Below are 23,629 nucleotides of genomic sequence, written 5' to 3'. Positions count from 1 at the left end.
TGCCCCCCAGTTGTGAGGCTTCATTTAAATTCATGCTAAGGGTAAGGGAGGGGGAGGGGGCAGAAGGTCTGCAGAAGCCCCCATTGTTGGGGAGAGACGTGTGGGAGCAGATGGTCTGGCTGGTCACTCAGTCTGGCTGTCAGATGCTCTCTGTCAAGTTCCCTGGGGACTGCAGGGTTTTCTTTCCACTCTCCGCTCTGGTCATATGTGTTTGCTCAGCGTGAGCGAGGGGTCTTTTTCTTTATCACCCCTCAGACTTCCAGGGGGCTGAGTTGCCTTGTCCTTCCCCCACTCCTTCCCTCTGCTTTCTCTGCTTTTTCTGGACCAGCTAGTGCCGCGCCTCCAAGGGCCCGCTCGCTGCAGAGAAAAGCAAGCGATTTCCTTTGTCTCTAATTGATGCTGCGCTCTCATCCAGCAGCTTCTGACTGGCATGCTCACTCGGTTATTTAACAAATTACTCCACAGCCCTCATTAGAACTACTGACATGTACAGCTAACCAAACCCTACAGTTAGGGACGATGTGGTAACCGACTTCCATCATCTTCGTGGCTCCTTTTACTTCTGTCCGGCAATGGGATAAGCAGATAGACCTTCAGAGGTTTAGTGGGCCTTAATACTCACCTTTTATATTATGTCAGGGTCTAAAAAAAATAAACAGATAAAGCATGGGTTACAGATGTGACTCTTATTTGCATCAGTAAGGGACAATCACGGAGTCAGCTTTTCTACATATAACTCTGTCTCTAAAGCATTAGCTGTTGAACATAAATCTTGGCCTCAAAACCTGCTCCCTTTTAAGATTCCACACAGCTTGTGCCAAGGCAGCTATTCCTTGCAGTTCTCAGTTAAGATTTTCCCCAGCTCAGGAGGCTGTTAAATTTTAGTTTTTAGACCATACTGGCAGCTCAGGACTCACTAATGATGCCTCTGTCAGCTGGAGGAAGTCAATGTCAGCCCAGAGAGGATAGTGTCTGAGATTGGGTGGCAAAGTGAAAGTGAGAAATATCATTTGATCCCCTCATCTGGCTGGGATTAATGTTTTCCTTTTCATAAGTTATCCTCTGGAAATAAATGTTTGAGTGTTTCCATTTACACTCATCAACAGAATTTTGTTTTCGTGTTTATCTCCCTTTCTCCCCAAAATTATAGAAACTTGAAAGCAGAGACTGTAGTAGTCATATTTATTGGTTCAGGATACAGTGTTATCTCTTCAGAGTAGCTCAATAAATGTTGAATAAACGAATGACAGAAATTAACAAATACTAGAAATTAACAACATGGAATATAAGAAAATGTAAAAGAAGACTATCTCTAAACTAAATGTGAAACATTTTTTCCATACCCCCACTATTCTAGATATTCCTGTATGCTACAGCAAAAACCATACCATTTTACTGTGAAGTAAAATGGCTGTGAAGAATTAAAAAGAAAACCTGCCTCACTAAAAACTTATAGTCTAAAAGATCAAAAACTCTAACTGCCCAAGTACTAATGTCAGGTGAAGACCAGCCCACAAGCTAGCAACTTGGACAAGCAATTTTGCAAGAAGTGCAATTGACACATCTGTGAGGGATGGGACAGGAGCTTACCATGGCCTGTAAACCTCGCCCAGTTATTTGCATGAGCCCTTAGTAGACAGCGGCTACATGCAAAAGCAGAAGGAATGGATTAAGGGCAGGGCTGCTTTAGTGCCCAAGATACAAAGTGTGACACGGAGAGTGGGGGCTGTCTTCCCCTGAGTAGCACTGCTGCAGGAGCTTGAGCATTTACAGCTTTCAGAACCTCAGGGGATGGCATCTTTAGCACAGACATCAAGCTTCTTCATTGAATACTTGTTGCAGTAAGATACCAAGTAGCTTACCAGGACATCATTGTGGGTGGAGGGGCTGAAGAAAAAAGAAAAGGAGGAAATGGACATAATCCATTGTAGTACAGAACACTGTGCAAACACCCCTAAAGAAAGTCAAAAATTGAAAATTTAAGGAGGCCTGCCTATATACCCTACTTTAGCAGATAAAGGTGAAAGCCAGGACATATTGTTTATGCACACTTACACACCTACTTTTCTTTTTACGGCATGTTAGCTTTTCTTTTCATGTAGACATAAGTACCAGAAAACCCATCTTGCACATATAACAATACACCCTCCAATTTGAAATCATAGAACACTCTTTAGGAGTGGGTATCTCTATAGTTTGTGTTCTATAATTTTCTAAGAAAGACTTCTCTAATCCATTCAATCTACTGTTTTTTACCTTTATAAAAGTCTTTTTGTTATAACATGAACCAAAGAGACCACTTTAAAATAAGATGAGCAAATGCTCTACAGACAGACTGCCACCATCCCTTCTCCTACCCGTTACAGACATTGCTGGTCACTAAAGGCCTTAATTGTAGCCTTCAAATTCTGCTAAAGCACAGTATACCAGCAGCTTTTACCAATCAATCTGTGCCGGTATTTGATATTGCTCCTATTTGTCACCTTCTTTAAAGATAATAATCACATATTGCAAATATTAAAGCACAGGAAGTGAGCTTCATTGCTCAAGAGGCAGTGAGAAGACTATGACGCAACTTTTACTATCAAAAGGGCATGTCCACCATTGTCAGGAAGTGCTCCTGGTTTCCACAAGAAGACATGGAATGTAGCCTGTGGGATGGGGTAGAGGATCATGATGGGAGGACAAGCTTAGAAAAATGGTAACTTGACATACTTACATTTGTGTGTGTCTATGGAGATAGTGGGTATTTGGTAGCATTGAGGAAGCTGAGGAGTCCTAGGAAGATTTTCAGGGAGGTAGCTTCTCAGGCTTGGCAGGCTACAGGATAGGAATAGGAAGTTGTTACTCCTTGGCCACATCTTCCTAGAAGTGATAAGGGAAAGCCTTGGATCTCATTTCCTTTTTCTTGGACAGGACCTTCATATTAGCATACAGGCCCCTCAGGTGGTATGCTAATACATAAGAAAGTCCATGACAGAAACTAACAAAAAACACTCACAACACAGAGTGCCATTGGCCAGGAGCCTTTGCTGCACACTGTCAAGAATAAGAAATTTGAAGAGCAGGTAGTTTTTGTTTTGTGGTTCAGGTTTCAGCTATCATTTGAGTGCTATGTGCTTTGTATATATTAACCACCTCACTTGATCCCCACAACTGCCCTGTGAATTATCCCCATTTAAAAATAACTAAGACCCAGGCGGGGTACGATAGCTCACGCCTGTAATCCCAGCATTTTGGGAGGCCGAGGCGGGTGGATTACGAGGTCATGAGATGGAGACCATCCTGGCTAACACGGTGAAACCCCGTCTCTACTAAAAATATAAAAAATTAGCCGGGCGTGGTGGTGGGCACCTGTAGTCCCAGCTACTCGGGAGGCTGAGGCAGGAAAATGGCGGGAACCTCGGAGGCAGAGTTTGCAGTGATCCGAGTTTGTGCCACTGCACTCCAGCCTGGGTGACAGAGTGACACTCCATCTCGAAATAAATAAATAAATAAATAAATAAATATTAATAAAATAAAATAACTAAGACCCAATGAGGTTAAAGTCATAGAGCCTGAAGTGGCCAAATCAGTATTCAGATTAGAACGGGTTTGTGGCAACAAAGCCAGGGTTCTTTCACCACACACTGTAAACCCATCTCAGGGGTGAATAACCTACACACCTAGAATATCTTTAAGGCCCATCCATGCTTCTTCCTTCTCTCTCTCTCTCTGACATGAGCTTTACAGGGACTCCTTTTTCCTGGCCAACTCTGTTTCATGTGCCACATCTGGGTCTGAGAATGGAACAACAAGAGAAGGGCAGTCTCTATGGCTTAACATTCCAACAGTAGAAAAGAATTGAAGGCACCCTTCTCTGAAGTTTCACTCCCCTTCTCTTGTCCAGTGAATATCTAACCAGGCTGTTAATAGCCTCATTTGTGGGTGTCTATGTTTGTTTTACACCAAAATTACATATGATTACATTAAAATTATGAATATTCCTGATTGGTCACTCATTGATGGTAGTATGAGACAGTGAAATGGAAATAAAATTATTCTGAGATTTCAGCTCTTCAACAAATGTACACTGGCATAATGTTAATATTTAACAGCTGGTATGAATCAGGTATCAACCAGACAGAGTGTACAGGCCCTGGGGGCTGCCCAGCTGCGCCAGACATTAGGAACCTCTTAATTGCTGAAATACAGAGAAATGTGGAAAGATGGTAGAGTACAATGAGAAGACCCAAAGGAGCGACCCAGTAGCAAGAAAGTTTTCCAATAGTTTAATAATTGGTAGGGTCATAGAGGTGGTGCAACAGTGGAACATCAGCCCTGGAGATGCTTCCTAAAACATGACTCACGGTAACACAATGGAATGTTTTAACATGTCAAGAAAATTATGTTGACAAAAAAAGGGGTTAGCCACCCTGTTAGCCACCTGGCATAGAACATGGAGGCCATTGCCAACAGCTGCACTCATCTTAATGCTAATCAAGGAGAGACTTTGGTCCATTCATCAGGATTCATCAATGGTGGAGATGGGCCCAGCTGGCTCTCTAAGCCTATATCCATTAAAGAGTTAAGCTACCTAAGTAATCCCTTCACTCTGCTTCCATATCTATTTTAAAATTTATTTTATTTGAACTTCTGTGCTGCTTTTTCTCTGTGAAACAGCTAAGATGAAAATATTTTTACACAATCATGTTGAGCATGTTGAGCAAACTTGGAGGAAGTAGTAGATGTCTATTACATTGCTGCTTTCAGCACCCTTCCCTGATCAGCTTCAAGTATGATAATTAACACAGATATTGGGCAAGAGAACATTCCTAGGAAAAAGTTTGATTTCGTCATGCCTAGTATGTTTAACTTGGAAAGTCCTGAAGGAACTGTTTCAGTGATACCAGCCAGGTTTTGCATTAAACATGATAGTTATGGGGAAAAATAAAAGAAGGAGAGTGAAATTATTTTCCAAGTGCTGGTAACACTGAAAACGTAAACAGATTCAAGGAGGGTTTGGTAAATCCAGTGATGTAAAATCTGAACAGATTAGTGTCCTCTCAAGTCCTTTGAGACTTGTGTGTTAGAGATTTTCTTCCCACCAGGCTGATGCTATCAAAAGGGATTATTAGGCTAGTTGAAAAATGATTACAACCCATTTGATGATATACTATGGGACTGTGAAGGTTGGTGGCACAAAATGCCTGATAGGACCAACCAAACGTCCCATCTCTTAAAACCTCCAACCTCCACATGTTCTAAGGATGAAGGGTTTGAATAGAGGGAATCAGAGGCTTGAGCAATCATTGGAAGGGCTGGGGCAGCAAGGAACAGACAAGCATTTGCTGAAGATCTCTGCCACAACAGTGAGACTTGTGATTCCCTAGAAGCTGCTGCAAATGTCAAGAACCTCCAGGAAGCTCCCTCTCCCTATCTCAGGCAGAACATGCAACTAAAGATTTTTTAAAAGCCACATTGTCTACCTCCACTGCCTGGATCACAAAGCAGGTAATTCACAGGAGCTTGCTATAAGCTTCTGCAAACCTCCTCTGTCACCTGTTCACAAATCTGCATACACTGCCTCTGGAGTATAATGGCCTCTTTTTCTGTTCACCTTCTAAATCTGACATGATTGGCTGTCATGGGCAGACCCTAACTTGGAACCATGTGGGGAGGGGGATCCTGGAAGACATGTCTCTAGCTTCTCCTCTATAAAAGCTTAGATGCAGATGAAGGTCATTTGAAGCTGATAACAGATGACTCAGCACAACAGGAAGAGGCCCAGGCTTGCGAATGAATGAGTAAGTGAACATGAATCCCTGAACACTTGAAGTAGCCACATTTTCACACAGCCTTTTAAAAACTAGTCAGAAACATTCTGGTGGCCGAGAGACAGAACCTTATTTGGGGACATTGTAAGGGTTAGACCTCAGCTCATCCCTAAAACTTAATGTTTCTCAGACTTATGAAAGAAAAGAAGAACCTGGAAGAAATAACGCTCTTTGCAAAATACTATGTTCTGCCAAATACCTTAAAATATCAGCATAGTGAATTTCATCATGTGAAGCAGGAACAATTTTACTAGGAGAAAAACTCTGTATGTAGAACTGGGAGCCCACATGTCCACAAAGAAACAAGCTGTCAAACCAAGCATGATCAACTGTTTCAGAATTTTTCCATTAATATTCATTTGCTGCTTGTTCATTTCTTTGGTCGTCTGCTAGTGCTTGCTACCAGACAAGTGGTAGCAGGCATCAAAGTCAAAGAATAAATTTCGGGATAAAACATTGAGAAAATTATCTCCTCTAATATGACAATGTTTTTCTCCCTGCAAATTTTGAAAGGATTGCCACTACCCTTGACTAATACTAGCCATCTCAGCCCAATATTCCACTGGGCAGTTTTATAAGGTAACGAATTTGGATCAAACCTGGAAGAGTATTACAATATGGCCAGGTGCAGTGATTACACCTGTAATCACAGCACTTTGGGAGGCCGAGGTGGTCGGATCATGAGGTCAAGAGATCAAGACCATCCTGGCCAACATGGTGAAACCCGTCTCTACTAAAAATACAAAAATTAGCTGGGCGTGGTGGCGCACACCTGTAGTCCCAGCTGTTGGGGAGGCTGAGGCTGGAGAATCACTTGAACCCAGGAGGCAGAGGTTGCAGTGAGCTGAGATCATGCCACTGCACTCCAGCCTGACAACAGAGCAAAATTCTGTCTCAAAAAAAAAACGAAAGAAAAAGAAAAAAAGAGGATTAAAATATTGGCCTAACAACATTTTAAAAGATAAAGTAGGCCAGGCATGGTGACTCACATTTGTAATCCCAGCACTTTGGGAGGCTGAGGCGGGCGGATCACGAGGTCAGGAGATCGAGACCATCCTGGCTAACACGGTGAAACCCCGTCTCTACTAAAAATACAAAAAATTAGCCAGGCATGGTGGCGGGCGCCTGTAGTCCCAACTACTCAGGAGGCTGAGGCAGGAGAATGGAGTGAACCTGGGAGGCGGAGCTTGCAGTGAGCCGAGGTTGTGCCACTGCACTCCAGCCTGGGTGACAGAGCGAGACTCCGTCTCAAAAAAAAAAAAAAAAGAAGATAAAGTAAATGGTAATAACTTGATCCCAATAACCTATTCCTAGTGGAAACAAACCTTTTTTTTTTTTTTTAACTTTATTTATTTATTTATTTTTATTATACTTTAAGTTTTAGGGTACATGTGCACATTGTGCAGGTTAGTTACATACGTATACATGTGCCATGCTGGTGTGCTGCACCCACTAACTCGTCATCTAGCATTAGGTATATCTCCCAATGCTATCCCTCCCCCGTCCCGCCACCCCACAACAGTCCCCAGAGTGTGATGTTCCCCTTCCTGTGTCCATGTGATCTCATTGTTCAATTCCCACCTATGAGTGAGAATATGCGGTGTTTGGTTTTTTGTTCTTGTGATAGTTTACTGAGAATGATGATTTCCAATTTCATCCATGTCCCTACAAAGGACATGAACTCATCATTTTTTATGGCTGCATAGTATTCCATGGTGTATATGTTCCACATTTTCTTAATCCAGTCTATCATTGTTGGACATTTGGGTGGGTTCCAAGTCTTTGCTATTGTGAATAATGCCGCAATAAACATACGTGTGCATGTGTCTTTATAGCAGCATGATTTATAGTCCTTTGGGTATATACCCAGTAATGGGATGGCTGGGTCAAATTGTATTTCTAGTTCTAGATCCCTGAGGAATCGCCACACTGACTTCCACAATGGTTGAACTAGTTTACAGTCCCAGCAACAGTGTAAAAGTGTTCCTATTTCTCCACATCCTCTCCAGCACCTGTTGTTTCCTGACTTTTTAATGATTGTCATTCTAACTGGTGTGAGATGGTATCTCATTGTGGTTTTGATTTGCATTTCTCTGATGGCCAGTGATGGTGAGCATTTTTTCATGTGTTTTTTGGCTGCATAAATGTCTTCTTTTGAGAGGTGTCTGTTCATATCCTTCGCCCACTTGTTGATGGGGTTGTTTGTTTTTTTCCTGTAAATTTGTTTGAGTTCTTTGTAGATTCTGGATATTAGCCCTTTTGGAAACAAACCTGAAAGATGGGAATCTCTAAAAATTTTTCCAAACCTGAGATTCTTTGAACTGCACATCTCTAAAAGTTCTTTGCCAGAAAGTTCTTCTGAGTGGCTCAAAATCATGGAAATTTTGCAGAACTTTTCAACACTATGTTAGAAATCCAATGCAGGAAGTAAAAAGGGTCTTCTACTGGAAAAGCAAAAAAAAAAAAAAGTATAGACATTAAAGCTGAAAGAGTGGCTGGGTGTGGTGGCTCATGCCTGTAATCCCAGCGCTTTGGGAGGCCGAGGCGGGCAGATCACCTGAGGTCAGGAGTAGAGTATTTTCAGTAGAGACTAAAAATACCAAAAATTATCCGGGAATGGTGGTGTGTGCCTGTAATCCCCGCTACTTGGGAAGCTGAGGCAGGAGAATCTCTTGAACCCAGGAGGCGGAGGTTGCAGTGAGTTCAGATCACGCCACTGCACTCCAGCCTGGTTGATAGAGCAAGATTCTGCCTGAAAAAAAAAACAAAAAACAAAAAACAAAACGCTGCAAGACTTTGAGTATATTTGTGGTGTGCACATGTACATGCATGCGCAAGTGGGTACTAACTAACATTTTTAGCAGTTCAAGGGCATAGTCCAGAGTTTTGACGCTGAAGTATCATGTATGGGCATTAAGAGAGAAATGAGGTAGACCCCTTCTCCTAAACCTGGAAAACAAAGAATGGGACCTTGACTCTTCCCAGATGAATATCAAATATATTTATTTTAAAATGTGTGTGATGGACTGTCTTGCTGTAACTAAAACCGGATGATGAGAAAGGACATCATGCAGCCTCATAAAGGAAACTGTCCAGAAGGCGGGACTCTGGATTGTGTAACCTGGATCCCACAGCAGGGTCAAGGCCAGTGGAATTATAAACAGGCTATACACTAAAACTTGACCGGGCCAGCCTGGTTCAGTGGATGACTTCTCATTACCCTTAGAATAAAATCTAAGCTCCTTACTACGGTTTGTAAGTCCTAAAGGACTGGGCCTCTGCCCACCTAGTACTCTCCTTCCTGTTCACCAAGTTCCAACTACACTGGCATTCTTATGTTGGCTCAAATATACTTAACTTATTCCAACCTCAGGGGCTTTACACCTGCTATTTCCTCAATTCTTCACTTGCACACATCTTTTGAAACAGAGGTCTTTCCTAACCACCCTACCTAAAAGAACTTCCATCATCCCAACCCAGCCACGGTCTTTCCCATTTCCCTCCTTTATGTTCTTCATAGGACATGCTATCATCTGAAATGAAAATATAGGCATACTTTTTCAACTACCTCTCCTGCTAGAACATAAAGGCCACGAAAATAAGGATCTTATCTTTCTTAATCACAACAGGAATGAGTTGAAAGAATTGTACCACCAAGAGAGATAACTCTTAGAGCACATTCTCTACTGTTTGTTATTTTTTTTTTTTGTCATTCAAAAAGCACTTATTAAGCACCAACCCTATGCCAGGCACCATTCCAGGTGCTCAGGATAAAGCAATGAACAAAGTCACTGTCCTCCTGGAGCTTACATTCTAGTATGCAGAGATAGTCAATAAACAAATATAACAATATCAAGTATGCTTATGAAGAGAAAGAAAGCTGGATGCAAAAAAAATGATACAAAATTGGTATGTCATATTTTATTATATATGGGGTATTCTGTGAAGGCTTGTCTGAGGAAGTGACACTTAAGTAGAGAGCTAAAAGAAGTGAAGAAGCTACCATGTGAGATCAGACAAGAGTAAATGTTACCCCACACGGAGGAAATAGGAAGTGCAAAGGCCCTGAGGTGAGTGTACAGTTGGCAGGCTCAGAGAACAGCAAGGAGGCCAGGTTGGCTGAAGTAGAGAGCATGAAGGGGATAGGGATAGAAAATGATGCTGGTTCGAGTGCAATGTCTCATGCCTGTAATCCCAGGATTTTGAGAGGCCAAGGCGGGTGGATCGCTTGAGCTCATGAGTTGGATACCAGCCTGGATGACATGGCAAAACCCCATCTCTACCAAAAAAAAAAAAAAAAAAAAAAAAAATTACAAAAATTAGCCAGGTGTGGTAGCCCACACCTGTAGTCCCAACTACTTGAGGCGCTGACATGAGAGGATTGTTTGAGCCTAAGAGTTAGAGGCTGCAGTGAGCTGTGTCACACTACTGCAGTCCAGCCTGGGAAAGAAGGAAAATAAAGAAAGACAAAGAAAGAGAAAGAAAGAAAGACAGAAAGACAGAAAAGACAGAAAGACAGACAGACAGACAGAAAGAAAAGAAAGAAAGAAAGAAAGAAAGAAAGAAAGAGAAAAGAAAAAGGAAAGAAAGGAACAAAGGAGAAACAAAGGAAAGGAAAGGAAAGGGAGGAAGGAGGAAAGGAAGGAAGGAAGCAAAGAAAAGAAAGAAAGAAAGAAGTGTCTGTTCATATCCTTCACCCACTTGTTGATGGGGTTGTTTGTTTGTTTCTTGTAAATTTGTTGGAGTTCATTGTAGATGCTGGATATTAGCCCTTTGTCAGATAAGTACATTGCAAAAATTTTCTCCCATTCTGTAGGTTGCCTGTTCACTCTGATGGTAGTTTCTTTTGCTGTGCAGAAGCTCTTTAGTTTAATTAGATCCCATTTGTGAATTTTGGCTTTTGTTGCCATTGCGTTTGGTGTTTTAGACATGAAGTCCTTGCCCATGCCTATGTCCTGAATGGTATTGCCTAGGTTTTCTTCTAGGGTTTTTACGGTTTTAGGTCTAACATTTAAGTCTTTAATCCATCTTGAATTGATTTTTGTATAAGGTGTAAGGAAGGGATCCAGTTTCAGCTTTCTACATATGGCTAGCCAGTTTTCTCAGCACCATTTATTAAATAGGGAATCCTTTCCCCATTTCTTCTTTTTGTCAGGTTTGTCAAAGATCAGATAGTTGTAGATATGTGGCATTATTTCTGAGGGCTCTGTTCTGTTCCATTGGTCTATATCTCTGTTTTGGTACCAGTAAAGAAGACATTCATGCAGCCAAAAGACACATGAAAAAATGCTCACCATCACTGGCCATCAGAGAAATGCAAATCAAAACCACAAGGAGATACCATCTCATACCAATTAGAATAGCGACCATTAAAAAGTCAGGAAACAACAGGTGCCGGAGAGGATGTGGAGAAATAGGAACACTTTTACACTGTTGGTGGAACTGTAAACTAGTTCAACCATTGTGGAAGACAGTGTGGTGATTCCTCAGGGATCTAGGACTAGAAACACCATTTGACCCAGCCATCCCATTACTGGGTATATACCCAAAGGATTATAAATCATGCTGCTATAAAGACACATGCACACATATGTTTATTGCGGCACTATTCACAATAGCAAAGACTTGGAACCAACCCAGATGTCCAACAATGACAGACTGGATTAAGAAAATGTGACACATATACACCATGGAATACTATGCAGCTATAAAAAATGATGAGCTCATGTCCTTTGTAGGGACATGGATGAAGCTGGAAACCATCATTCTCTGCAAACTATCGCACGGACAAAAAACCAAACACCGCATGTTCTCACTCATAGGTGGGAATTGAACAATGAGAACAGATGGACACAGGAAGGGGAACATCACACACCAGGGCCTGTTGTGGGGTAGGGGGAGGAGGGAGGGATAGCATTAGGAGATATACCTAATGTTAAATGACGAGTTAATGGGTGCAGCACATCAGCATGGCACATGTATCCATAGGTAACAAACCTGTACGTTGTGCACATGTACCCTAAAACTTAAAGTATAATAAAAAAAAAAAAAAGAAAGAAAGAAAGAAAGAAAGAGAGATGTTGGAGGTGCAAAAGGGTCAGATGCAGAGAGAAGCCTGAGGGAGAGGTGGGGTTAAGTGTATTTGAGCAACCATAAGAAAGGTACTGTGGCTGGAGCTTAGCAACCAGGAAGCACAGCATTAGGAACCTGGGCTGGTGGGCAGAGGCCCAGTCATTTAGGACTTACAGACCATAGTAAGGAGCTTAGGTTTTTAATGTAACGTTATAAGAATGGAGGCTTACACTGAGGTCTTCAGAGAATCAAGCAAGGCACTGTGAAAGCAGGAGCTTGAGGGCTGGCCAATCTCAATCTCTTTGAGACTTTCAAGGTTCCAGCATGAATCTTATCAGACACCATTACTTAATCAGATGCCCCTTTGAGGGCTGCATCAGGCTTTTAATTCGCCTGGAGGAGGCAGCAAATGAGCAAAGAGGAGGACACCTCTGTACTAGCATTGCAATCCTGAGGACTGCAGTGAAATTTAGGGAAGAAAACAGATGGAGGTCAGAGCCTCTGTGACCCAGCTATCAAAGAAACCATGGGCTTATTTTGGCCTTATTTAAGTACTCTCCGATTACTGGGAACTGTTATTTGTGAAATACATGTATAAATGGGTTTGCATGTTCGCTTGTACATCACAGATATTCTCTGATATCTGAGTAGGGACAAACTTAAGAGTCCACATCAAAGCCTTCATTTGACATTGAGGAAGCTAAAGCCCAGAGTACTGAAGTGTTTGCCACAGTATGAACAACGGTTTCAGAGTCTAGCCTGCCTTTGTCTTCTCCCATGTCTTCTCCTTTGTTTTCCCTGACACTGCCTTCTGTTTAACACATATAATCCATACAGTTTAGGCCCATGGCATGCCCCTCTAAGGAAAAGAGCGTCAATTAAGCAGGAGAAAAAACTGAATTGCTGTTTTAGGCATGAAGTCTTAAGAGGGGACTGACTGTAATAAGCTAGTGTTTTCTTCTTGCCCTATACCACACTGTTACTTCCTTCCACACTTCGTGGCTCTTCAGGAACTTGCAGATTACACCGAATCCCAGAGAATGGAGATCCCATTAGTAGGAAAAGAAGGGTTGAATATTTGCTTGAATTTTTCTCTCCCAAATTTACCCTTCAAAGCAGAGTTCCGCCAGTCAGGCCCAAATAATCTTACTCTGTGGCTGAAGGGTGCCCCGTGGGAGTGTCTGTGTGTACACAGTGGCTGGCAAACATCTGATTTTTTCACTTAGCATCACTCTACCTGCTTTGACCATTTTCATAAGACCAAGCCTGGACAAGGTGACTGGCCTAAGCCACATGACTATGCTTGTCTCCCTGTTCTCACAAATGTTCAGTCGATTTAAAACTGGCTATCTTCAAAGATCTGCTTGAAACAGAGGCGTTGCTACTTGAAGATTACTAACATCACTCCCTTTCCTCATATACCCTTTAACCATCATTAAGCTTCAGTGTTCTTCCCTCTTCATTGTTCCACCTTCTCCATCATATCTCCTCCCATTGTTTCCTTGGTCATTCATTCATCAGAAAGTCCCAACTCTTTGGCAACAGTTTGGAACTCTCTCCTAACTTCCAAACCAATGCCTAAGTCTTACAGGGAGCACATTCTGCCCATTTCCTTCCCTATCTGCCCCCCTACCACCACCAATTTTTCCAGAAAATCATTCCTCTTCCTGCTATATTTAGTTAGAAAACTGCACTACTATAGATACAGTCTCCCAAGCTGCAAATGTTTCTCCCGTAGCAAGTTAGTCACTGTATCTTTTCAATTCTCTCACATCTGCCCTTGCCTCCACCACTACTGCCCCTGACTTTCAGTCATCTCCTGCACAGACTTTAACAATGCAGTCCTAATCATTCTCTTTACCCCTTGTAAACCTACCTGCAAGAGGCAATAACTCACCATTATTGACTGACTTCAAATGAATGTGACACCGCCCGCCTCGGAAGGAAATTCCCAAACAGGAATCCAGCAAAGCTTGAACATAAACATGGGTTGTGGAATAGCACCTGCCACAGTTTCTTCTTTGAAGAAGATGATAGTTGAATGTACAAGTGTAGGTAAGTCTGTCACAAAGAAAATCAACCTCATCACATTTCAGGCACATGCTCAATGGAAGGGAAGGAGTGTCGGTAGACTTTAGATTTTAAGAGATCTTTGGGGGACTCCCTAGTTAGATGGCTTTCAAGACACATGGCCTCTCCTAGCTTCCATCTTCCCATCTGGAAATTCAGATATTAATAGTGCTCACTTGGCAGGACTGTTATATTATGTGATATTGTGTGCAACGCAAATCTCTCTCTGCCTGATGCAAAGTAAATGGCATGAGATGCCCTTTTCCCCCCCACCCTTAGCACCTCCTGGTTACTTCTCCCTTTATCCAAGCTCCTGCTTCTCCACAGCAATATTGTACCTGAGCAGAGGATTCTGGATGATCTCACCAATGTGCTAACCGTGAGGGCGATTTAAGGTGAGCAGCCTTTTCTTCTGAGTCTCTTGCCTGGGTGTTGGGCAAATGCTTCCACCGGCTGGCTGACATATGTGGCCTGCTGCAGACTAATTTCTTGTGACATGTTGCCTTGAATGCACAGTCACAGAGCATGTGCTGAAGTGCTAAACACCCCCAAACTGTGCACTTTCCAATCTGTGAAAGCTTTTTGGTGGGTCCAGGCTTTTTTTTCTAGACCTGAGGCATTATAATGAGGAAGCACATGGACACGTCATTGAGGCAATCTGTCACCTTGCAAATGCTTAATAGCAGCAGCAGGACCTGTGTGTCCCTCTCAGTGAGCCAGACACCACCACACAGCTGCTCTTCTGTTGAAGTTGTTGCTGCATTAATGAGCTTCCAGACAAAGGCATGACTGTGTGGTGTGTAGCTCAGGGTCCGCACGCAGGCTGGGAGTAATGCACAGAGGGAGACCTATGCTCAAAAATAATACTTCATTTGCAAAAAACTGGTTTGGAGCCCACAGGAATTACTGTGTTTCTTTAGACTTCAAAACTTGTAAAGGCCAGATCATCCTCCTGCAATATTTTACGATAACAGTAGCATGTTAACAGTTATCTGATCCTCTAGGGTTTATAGTGTTTTCACACTTTGAACCTCACCATATCACTGTAAACGTATTGTTTTACGGATGAGAAAATTTGAGTCCTTCAAAGGTTCAACAAAATACACAAGTTCATGTGGTTAATAAAAGGCAGGGACAGCCCTTGAATGGAGACCTGTATGACTCCAGGTGCTTGACTTTCTGAAGAATTATCACCAAACTTACTCTCAGTTCCCCCATATGTACTAAGATGTCACTGAAACAGCTAAAAAGGAAGCTTCTGATAGAAGGAGCTTTCAAGGGACTGAACTTCTCCATTAAGATTTTAAGTCCTTTATCTGCCAGCATGTTAAAGGAGACTAGGGCATCCCAGACGTTTTTCAAAAGCTAAGACTTACACCCAAAGCAGGTCCTTCCTCTGCCTTGCTTATGATGATGATGTAGGAACCTTATGTGATACCTCACACCACCAATATAGGAGAGTAACAATTGAAACAGAACAAAGACTATAGAACAGATGTAGAAATCAAACCCCAAACTACCTCTACTACTTCTACGACTACTATTAATAAAATAATAATGCAGATAAAACAGCAATAACAAAAATAACAGTAGTCAGCATTTCTTTAGCCTCTACCATATAACACTTACTGTTTGCATACATTATCTTGAATTCTCCCAACAATCATCAAATAGGGGTTGTCGTCCCTCTGCAGATGAGGACACTGTGGTTTGGAGTGGTAAAGGAACTTGCTGGAGGTCACAGAGTTTGTACATGGCAGAATGAGGCAAGATGCTCAGGTGTCCCGACTCCAAGGCTGTGCTATTTCCATTGGGCCATACTTGCCTTCTCTCAAGGAGATAGATAATCACCAAACTAGTGAGTAGTGTTCAGGAGGTTAGGAATCCCCATAACCCAGTGTGGCCAAGGCTGACAAAGACTAATAGGTGCATAGCTGCTCCTTCTGATCATCCAAGGCTAACAGTTATCCTTCAGGACCCAGAAAATGGGTTTCAATAACCTGCTTCTAATTTTCTGTGTCTGGCCAAGAAATAATGAACAAAGGGACAACTTCTAAAAAAAATCTGGCTTCAGGTGTGAGTTCAATCAAACCCTCTGACAGTGTGTTAAAGTATCTGTGTACGTGCACACACACCCACATTCATGCCACACAGGTGTAGGATGCGAGCAGAGAACGGTAGGCTGATTACATGTCCTTTTCTGCCTCCTGACAGCTATGAAACTACAAGTGGGTAGATTATAGTTGAAGATAAAAATAGACATTATACTGCCGCTTTCTCTTCCCAGCTTTTTAGTCGCTCCAGCTTGAAAGCATATTGTAGCATTTTATTGTAGTCTAGGCTCTTGTGGCTTCTCTTGTTTGCCATTCCTTTTTGGAAAACTAGAAACATTCCCTCTCCATGGGGAAATGAACTCAAGTAAGTGAGAGAGAGGCGGCAGAGTGCGCGCATGTGTGTCTGTGTGTGCCTGCTTGTGTGCACGCTCATGTCCTTCCATGCCTGAGGGAGGAAAGGAGGTGGAATGAGTGCATGTGTGTGCCTGTGTCCCACTGCCTCTAAGAGAGGAGAGGAGGCAGAGTGTGAATCTGAATAGAGCGGAAATTGGAAATTGACACAGCTGTTTTTGTTTCACTGTAACCATTTTTAGAACCTCAGGATGCACTAAGCTTCCAAAGGAGGCAGCCCACTCAGCCTTGGGATTCAACACTAGCCAAGAGTGAGTAGTGATTTGAAGGCATTGGACGCATCATCCCAAGGTCTACAGTAGACCCCTCAATCCAAGCATTGCAGGTCACTTGGTATAATGCATATTCGGTGCCCTCTTTGTGTGGCAGTTAAACTGAATTGTGCAAGTAGTTGCACGTCAGGTCTCATCCCAAATCCTCTCCTTTCCGCTTATCATCTCCATTCTTTCTCCCGAAATTTTCTTTTAGGGGCACAATGTTCCATGTTTCACGCTTAGGTTCCCTGGACAACAGCACCGCCAATCAGTGTAGCTATGTTTTATAATACACATTTCTGTGCCCACTGCAGATCTACTGAATTTGATTCTATCAAGAATTTGAATTTTAACAGCCTACTCCTGGTTATTAGTGTCATAAGCACTAAATTTTTCAAATGCCTAATAAAGCAGCAATAAAATCAAGACTTTGGAGTTGCACTTGCCTGGTATCAACCACTGAAATATTCAGCCTCTCATCATCTTCACTAGTTCTACCACTTTATACCCAGGAAAAAATGAGAGCCATTTACAAGCTTTGTGACCCTCATCAACTCCCAATTTCTCTGGGTTTCATTTCTTCATCTTCAAAATGGGGATGATAATGGCACCTAGTGTATAGGGTTGTTGTGAGAATTATATGAGAAAACATATGTTAACACAGGGCACTAGTGATCAACTGGGAGTGGGGTGATGTTGCCCATCAGGAGACAACTAACTACCTGGAGATATTTTTGGTTGTCATACAGGAGTAGGGGTGCTACTACGATGTAGAATAGAAGCCAGGGATATTGCTAGACATCCTACAATACACAAAGAAGCCCTCCACAATAAGGAATTACCAGCCCAGCATATCAATCCTTAACATTTCGAGAAATCCAGATGCGAAGTTCAGCACATCAGGACTGGGTTCGAATTTTAGATGCCACCAATCTGGCTGTGTGATCTTGGGTAGATTGCTTAGCCATTTGGAGCTTCAATTTCTCCATCTGTAAAACAGGGATAAAAAATCCTGTCTCACAAGGTTAGTAAGAGTTCAAAGAAGTAATTTATAAAATATGTTTGGCATATTTTCAGTAGGGTCCTTTCTTTTAGTTCCTCTTAAAAGAGGCTGGTTTCCACATTCATAATGACCTAGGAAGCCTAAGGCTTCCTTACCTTTAATTCGCAAGTGAGGTACTTTATGTGTTGGCTCAAGGCAGGGCACAGATGGCCCATCATCTGAGCATGCATGCATGGCCAGGCCCTGTTACTGAGGTTAGGAATCATAGGGCCCCCTATTGGGCCATGGCTCTAGGACAGCCCCATAGACAGCCACAGGCTGACATGCTTACCCTGAATGCACTATTAACCCCACGATCCTATTTTTAAATAATGAAAGAATCAACTTATTTTGAAAAAAGAGTATAAAGCCTAAAAATAAATCTAGCTAACAAGGTGAGGTTTACCATCTAGAGAGAAGAGAAACATTACACCCTTTAACATTTAGGCCATTGGATATAGGATCCCCCAAAATTACCATCAGCTACTTATTTATCCACTTAAATGAGAGAGAGCAGAGGTGTAGATAAATCAATGCTGTTTTAGATTTTATTTGTGACCTCAAAGAGCACATAAAATCTAAAACATTGCGTTGATTTGTCTATATCTTGATGCAAAAAGCATCAAGGATATGCAAGATCTTGGTGTACCCTTCCAAACATGCTGTTGTTTCTGGATGTCTCATCCCAGGTACTCTCATGTTAAACTTGGCACTGCTGTCAGTGGAGTAGGAGAGGCTTGGAATTTCACTACTCTGGGGGCAACTTGAACCTATGAAAATCACAAACATACAGCAGTAAAATTAACTTGCACTAGGAGAGAGATGTGGAGACCTCCCCATAACCTCACTTCTCTCCAAGTCCCAAGGCCACCCAAGTCATCTTCATTCCCCTACTTTCTAGCACAATCAATTCCAACATCCTTTGTCAATTGAACGCTCATTTTTTTTTTTTTTTTGTCCACCTAATGTACTCAAAGTACAAAATGACTAAGGGCATGGTTCAAGCCCTCAAGGAATAGTAAAGGCAGAGGAAACAAGATCCCCACTCCCCCAAAAATTAAGGGCTGCTGTGCCCTAAGAAAGAAAAGATGCAAATCAGAATCAGGGTTCTTAATATTTGTGTTTTGAACCCAGTCACACACCTCCCTCCTGGGAAGGGGAGAGAAGGGAGTTGCGTGAGTGGCTCTGCTATAGGATTTTTGCTCCAGATAGAGATGGAAACAAGCAAACACTACACAACTGCTGCCACAGCATGGAGCCTGTGATGAAGTCAGCAGGCAGGTGCCGCCTCACTCTCCCTCATCCCCCTCATCGTTATCACACACAGCTGCATCAGCTTTTACTTTTCATTCCGGTCAAATACACTGTAAATTCATCCTGCTCATCAGGAAGTCTCCTGTTAAGGAAATGAGACTCTGACGCGATCCCAGCAGAGTGCCAAGACCAGAGAAGCTCAGACCCCCAGTGGCTCTCTGCCTGAGGGAGACTTAGCCACACAAATGGAAGGCTGCTTTTGTCTTTCTGGGATGGTGGAGGGGGGAGCAATGCTGCCTTCCAGGGCTACCCCTAGCATGGGTCTCAGAATCTTGAGAATAAAGGACCCTGCCTACGTTTTCTCTGTACTGTCAGCTTTGCCCAGGAAAAAAATGTGCTCTCCATCTACCCTGGGTAGGGACAAAATGCAATGTTGTGTAATCCTATGGCAGCCCTTGAAGTATGTAGGTAGTATCTTCATTTTATAGTGGAAAAGAAAATGATTCTCAGAGAACAGAGAAGGGCCTCTTTCCCCAAGGAGGCCTCCTCAGCTATAAAATTCACTTTACATTGAAATATGTGCAAGTGGTTAAGAAAGAATCTGATCTTGTTACTCCCTTGCTTAAAACCCTCCAAAAGCTTCCCCATTGCCTGAGGCAGTACTTCTCAACCCTGGCTGCACACTGGAATTACCTGGGGAAATTTAAAAAATGCCAATGTTCTGGCCCCAACCCAGACCAATTAAACCAGAATCTATGGGGGTGGAACTCAGGCTTGGCACTGGTGTTTTTTGAAAGCTGCTGAGCAATTCTCAAGTGCAGTCAAGATTAACAACCATTGCCCTAAGGGATTAGTGTCAGGCTCCTCAACATCTCTTGCCAAATCCTCTGCAGCCAGGCCCTTGCTTATTTCTGTGGCCCTATCACTCACCACTCTCTCCTACTCCATCCTTAGCCATTCTTCATCCCTCCTCTGCCAGCTTGAGCTTCTCCAGAGGAGTTACACACTCACGCCTCTTTGCTTTGATGCTCTACCATCAATCTCCCTAAAATGCCACTCCCTCTCTTCACCTAATTCCTACTTGTTCTTTCAGATGGAGCTCAGCACTGCTGCCTCCAGGAAGCCTTCCCTGACACCCTCTAGTGATCCTCCTAGGTGCTCTATATGAGCATACCTCTAGCACTCCCATACATTGCAGCTGATTTTCACTTATCTTCTCCCTCCCTGGAATGAGTGCCTTGACCAGAACAGATCCTATGCTTCTCCTCATTCTCAGTACACAGCACCAGGGCACTCAAAAAGCTTGTTGATCCAAAAGAATTGAGAGTAGGGACTCATACACACACTCATCCTTGTACACCAATGTTCACAGTGGCATTATTCACAATTGCCAGAAGTGGGAAACAACCCAAGTGTGCATCACAGATGAACGGATAAGCAAAATGTGGCATATAATACATACAATGGGATATTATTCAGCCTTTAAAAAGAAGGAAATTCTGACACATGTGCAACATGGATGGACCTTGGAAATGTTATACTAAGTTAAATAAGCTTGACACACAAGGATAAATATTGTACATGTATGTGAGATGCCTAAAATAGGCAAATTCATAGAGACAGAAATTAGATTAGGGGTTACCAGGAGACAGGGGCGTGAAGTGGAAGGGGCAATGGGAGCTGTTTAGTAGGTACAGAGTTTCTGTTTGAGATGATGAAAAAGTTCTCAAAATGGGTTAATGGTGATGGTTGCACAACATTGTCAATGTACTTAATGCCACTAAATTATACACTTAAAAACAGTTAAAATAGTAACTTTTATGTTATGTGCATTTTACCACAATTTTAAAAAGAAAAAAATTGCTGAATAATCACATTGTACTTAGAAGAGCAACTAAAGCCTTACTCACAGCCCCTTACACCATGTGATGTGGCTCCTGCTGTCCTCTCTGATCTCATCTCCTACCCTTTTCCCATAAACATTCTACTCTGACCACATTGCACTCTTGTTTTTTCTGCAAAAATACCAGACTTGTTCTCTCAAGTTCATTGCAATAGCTTTCCAGTGCTTAAAATGATCTTCTTCTACATCTTCATATGGCTTCCTCCCTCCCTCTTAATTATGTATCCTTCCTCAGAAGGACATGACCACTCCATTTCAAACTGCTAACTTCACTCCTGCCATCCAAATTACTCTGTGTATTGGTTAAGCTAATGCTTGCTGATGTCATGAACAAACTCTAGAATCTCAGTGACTTAAAACAGTCCTAAACTTTCGGGTGCATCCGGATCATTTTGAGGACTTTTTAAAACACAGTTTGCTAGACCCCACCCCTCCAGGATTCAGTATATCTAGGGTGGGGCTCATGAATATCCATTTGTGGCAAGTTCCCAGGTGCTATGGCTTGAATGTTTTTGTCACCTCCAGTTAAAACAATCCCCACTGCAACAGTGTTGTATTAGTCCATTTTCATGCTGCTGATAAAGACATACTGGAGGCTGGGCAATTTACAAAAGAAAGAGGTTTATTGAACTTACAGTTCCATGTGGCTGGGGAGACCTCACAATCATGGTGGAAGGTGAAAAGCACGTCTCACATGGTGGCAGACAAGCCAAGAGAGACTGTGCAGGGAAACTCCTGTTTTTAAAACCATCAGATCTCATGAGACTTATTCACTATCACGAGGACAATGCAGGAAAGACCCACTCCCATAATTCAACCACCTTCCACCGGGTTCTTCCCACAACACATGGGAATTGTGGGAGTTACGATTCAAGATGAGATTTGGGTGGAGACACAGCCAAACCATATCAAGTATTAGTAGGTGGAGTCTTTACTTTAGGAGGTGAATAGGCCATGAGGGCTCCACTCTCATTAATGAGATTAGTGACCTTATAGAAGGACCAGCCGGAACTAGCTAGACTCCTTTTCCCCTTTTGTCCCTTTTACCATGTGGGGACACAGTGTTCAAAGTGCCATCTTGGAAGCAGAAAACAGCCTTCACTAGATACCAGATCTGCTTTGCTCTGATCTTGGACTTCCCAGTCCCCAGAACTATGAGAAATACATTTCTATTATTTATAAATTACCCAGTCTTAGGTATTTTTTCATAGCACCACAAACAGACTAAAACCTCAGGTGATGCTGATGCTGCTAGTCTAGGGACCCAATTTTGAGAACCACTGGTTTAACACAGTTTATTTCTCACTCACATGACCATTCTATATAGGCACTTAGAGCTGATAAGTATTCCTCCATCCAGTGATTCAAGGATCCTGTGGCTCCACTTCTTTTAACACAGTGCCCACAGTTGTCCCAGGAGTGGTCTCCCTCCAAGTCAACCAAAATAGAAAAAAGCATGAAGGACCATACATTAAAAATTGTTATGGTCCATGCCTGCAAGTGGCATGTCACTTCTTTTCACATTTTATTGGCCAGAACTCAGTCAAATGGCCACACTGAACTGCAAGGGAAGTTGACAAATACACTCTATCTTTGTGTCCATGTGAAAGAGTAAATGGGATTGGTAATCTACTATACCTACCAGCCCCTCATGCTATTATATTTGTCTCCATAATAAGGCCTATCTCTACCTGATATGAAATCACATATTTATTTGCTTACCTTTTAATTGCCTCTCTTCATGAGAGTGTAAGCTACACAAGGGCAGAGACCCTCTCTTATTCATCACTGTATTTTCAGTACCTAGTACAGTGCTTGGAACTGTGAACACATAAGACACCAATAACTATTTCTTGAATTATTAAATGCATTTTTATGGGGCACACTCTCTGATGACGTCATATTTACCTCTTCTTTCAGATGCTCTGGAAACCATATTCTTTATCCTGCTTATGTCACTGAGCCGCTGCCATCAGAGTAGGCCCGTGTTTAATTAAGCCAACATATGGGACAAGTTTTTCTAATAGCAGTAACAAACTTATGTTGCCCTCACAACTGCTCTGTCCTGAGCATAGCGGTCATGGTGTCTTATCATTCCCAATGTCTCTTTTTAGTTCACCCTAGCGGCCTTCTTCGTAAGTGACAAGAAGAGCCCCCAAGTTCATTCCCAGCCAGGCTGAGGACTCATGAGCTGGTCTAGCATAAAGCAAACTCTAAATGGACTGATGGTAACTAAGACAGATAGCTATCCTGTGGGATTTGAATTAGAGCAATTTGGAAATTAATCAGCAAAACATAAAAGAGTAAATACACAGAAAGAAGTAGACACACTCTGACTGTGAAGTAGTGACAGTCAAGAGAGATGAAGCAACTGCCTTGGATCCTCATAGCCTTCCTGTTTCAATTGTAGTAAATTGCAGGATGTCTTTAAAATAAACCCCATTTATGAAGGGGTCTAAATGAGTAACTGTTCCTCATTTGGTTATGGGCCTGACTAAGCTGAATCAGTACCTGTTGACAAGATAGCCAACAGTTTAGTAAGGGGGCTCAGTGAGGGGTTAGCACATTCATATGCCACTTAAATGTCATATGAATGCCAGTTTAACAAAATGAACTGCTCCACCCAGAGATGGTATCTAGGTCTACATACTCCATCCAGGATATTAGTTGCTCCCTGCCCTCATTACCTTATACTAAGGATAACACAGCAGTTTCTTCACTACCTTCCTCATCTCTTCTGCACCTTTTCATCA

The 23,629-nt window shown here is 42.4% G+C and overlaps 1 long non-coding RNA gene across 1 annotated transcript; it reads right to left on the bottom strand.

The window, feature by feature from the left end:
• Positions 1 to 1,165: 1,165 nt before the first annotated feature.
• LOC134807680 (uncharacterized) lies at positions 1,166 to 17,666 on the bottom strand. Its single transcript, XR_010148748.1, has 5 exons — positions 15,588 to 17,666; positions 13,786 to 13,949; positions 3,666 to 3,779; positions 2,720 to 2,865; positions 1,166 to 1,887 (listed from the first exon to the last, which is right to left on the bottom strand). It is a non-coding gene; the product is annotated as an uncharacterized LOC134807680 (long non-coding RNA).
• Positions 17,667 to 23,629: the final 5,963 nt, after the last annotated feature.

Source organism: Pan troglodytes, chromosome 11 (assembly GCF_028858775.2).
Source record: "Pan troglodytes isolate AG18354 chromosome 11, NHGRI_mPanTro3-v2.0_pri, whole genome shotgun sequence".
NCBI lineage: Eukaryota > Metazoa > Chordata > Mammalia > Primates > Hominidae > Pan > Pan troglodytes.
The sequence above is the reverse complement of the archived record's forward strand: the minus strand, read 5'-3'. Positions and strand labels throughout refer to the sequence as shown.